A 2,778-nucleotide genomic window follows, 5' to 3' on the forward strand; every position below is an offset into this window, starting at 1 on the left:
TGCTGGTGGGTTGCACATCCACCTACCCTGCAGGAGCGTGGGGCAGCTCTGCCCCTCAGCAAGTTGCTTGGCCTGACCTGCCCAGTGGGTCCCAGGTCCGACTGCCTTGCATGTGCGGAGGAAGGGGGCGGCTCCGCCCCTCAGCAGGCCACTGGGCCTGATCTGCCAGTGGTCACAGTTCCGCCTTATATTTGATAAAGGGGCTAAAAGCATGCAATGAAGAAAGGATAGCATCTTCAACAAATGGTGCTGGGAAAACTGGAAATCCATATGCAACAAAATGAAACTGAATCCCTTTCTCTCGCCATGCACAAAAGTTAACTCAAAATGGATCAAGGAGCTTGATATCAAATCAGAGACACGGCATCTGATAGAAGAAAAAGTTGGCTACGACCTACATACTGTGGGCTCAGGCTCCAAATTCCTCAATAGGGCACCCATAGCACAAGAGTTAACATCTAGAATCAACAAATGGGACTTACTCAAACTAAAAAATTTTTTCTCACCAAAAGAAACAATAAGAGAGGTAAATAGGGAGCCTACATCATGGTAACAAATCTTTACTCCTCACTCTTCAGATAGAGCCCTAATATCCAGAGTATATAAAGAACTCAAAAAATTAGACAATAAGATAACAAATAACCCAATCAACAAATGGGCCAAGGACCTGAACAGACACTTCTCAGAGGAGGACATACAATCAATCAACAAGTACATGAAAAAATGCTCACCATATCTAGCAATCAGAAAAATGCAAATCAAAACCACCCTAAGATACCATCTCACTCCAGTAAGATTGGCAGCCATTATGAAGTCAAACAACAATAAGTGTTGGCGAGGATGTGGAGAAAAGAGTACACTTGTACACTGCTGGTGGGACTTCAAAATGGTGAGGCCAATTTGGAAAGCTGTATGGAGATTCCTGTTAAAGCTGGGCATAGATCCACCATTTGACCCAGCTATCGACCTTCTTGGACTATCCCCTGAGGACCTTAAAAGAGCGCACTATAGGGATACGGCCACATCAATGACTATAGTGGCACAATTCACAATAGCTAGACTGTGGAACCAACCTAGATGCCCTTCAGTAGATGAATGAATTAAAAAAAAAATGTGGCATCTATACACAATGGAGTATTATGCAGCACTAAGAAATGAGAAAATCATATAATTTGCAGGGAAATGGATGGCATTAGAGCAGATTATGCTAAGTGAAGCTAGCCAAGCCCTAAAAAACACATGCCAAATGTCTTCTTTGATATAAAGAGAGCAACTAAGAGCAGAACAGGAGGGAAGAGCAAGAGGAAAAGACTAACAGTAAACAAAGACGAATGGGGGGAGAGAAAGGAAGAGAAAAGGGAAAACATATGGAAATAGCAGGAGACCTTCAATGATACACAAAATTATAAGAGGTTATGAGGGGCAAGAGGGAGGAAAAAAAGGGAGAGAATTGAACAACAGCAGAGGAGGTAGACAGGGAAGATGGGAGGGGAGGGGAGGGGGGATAGTAGGGGATAGGAAAGGTAGCAGAATACAACAGTCACTAATATGCCATTATGTAAAAATGTGAGTATGTAACAGTTGTGATTCTGCAATCTGTATTTGGGGTAAAAATGGGAGTTCAAAACCTAACTGAGTCAAATGTATAAAAGATGATATATCATGAGCTCTGTAATGTTTTGAAAAATTAATGAAAAAAGGGAAAAAAAAATTAAAAAAAAATAAGTAATAACTTTGGAATTCTATGGGATGGGACTACTGTTTCCAATTCATTCTACCAGGACTGGTAGAAATTTGCAAGTCCATTTTTATGTCTCCAGATCATAAGAAAAAATATTTTTTTTCAAATTTTCACCGATGTACCAATATCAACAGACCCTAAGTACTTGGTAATGAGGGCAGGAGTTATGGGAAACTTGTTGGAATTGTGTGGATCCATCCTGCCTTCTGATTTGTCTTCCTATTTTCTCTCTCACTCCTTTTAGTACAAGGGGTTCTTAACCACTAAGCCACATTCCCAGACCCTCTTTCATCCCCATGACAGTAAAATGCATATATATATATACACTTTGGTATATCATACTTGTACATGTTGCAGAATCATATTAGGCATGTAGTCAAATATATATACATCCAGTAATGATGTCTGTTTCAATCTACTACTATCTTTCCTATTCCCACATCCCTCTTTCCTCTCTCTCATTACTTTCCTCAACCTAATGTAAGATAAAGTGATTCTGCCTCAATGCCCCCTCCCTCCTGAATTAGCATCAGCATAATAGAGAAAACATTTGTCTTTGATTTTTGCGAGACTGGCTTATTTCACTTAGCATGATATTCTCCAACTCCAACCATTTACTAGAAAATGCCATAATTTTAGCCTACTTTCAACCTGACTAATATTTCATTGATTATATATACTGCATTTTCTTTAAACATTCATCTTTCGAGAACCACCTAAGTTGGTCCAAAGTCTAGCTATTGCAAGTTGAGCTGCTATAAACATTCATGTGGCTGCTGAGGAGGTCATACATGTGAAAATATTTTTCAAAACAACAAGTTGCTGAGCAGGAGAGAATATTTTACATTACATATTTAATTATTTCATAGTATTCAGAATATAAAAGGAACTCTAGTGACTCCATAATAAAATGATGAACAAATTAAAAAATGAATTACGAGTTCTGAACCCCTCAGATATTTCTGCTACTCTTTATGGTATTTTTTTGAGAATGATCTTCAAAATGCTAATTGTTACTTTTTGCTCCCAGTCATCTG

The sequence above is a fragment of the Ictidomys tridecemlineatus genome, unplaced genomic scaffold (assembly GCF_052094955.1).
Source record: "Ictidomys tridecemlineatus isolate mIctTri1 unplaced genomic scaffold, mIctTri1.hap1 Scaffold_449, whole genome shotgun sequence".
Taxonomy (NCBI): domain Eukaryota; kingdom Metazoa; phylum Chordata; class Mammalia; order Rodentia; family Sciuridae; genus Ictidomys; species Ictidomys tridecemlineatus.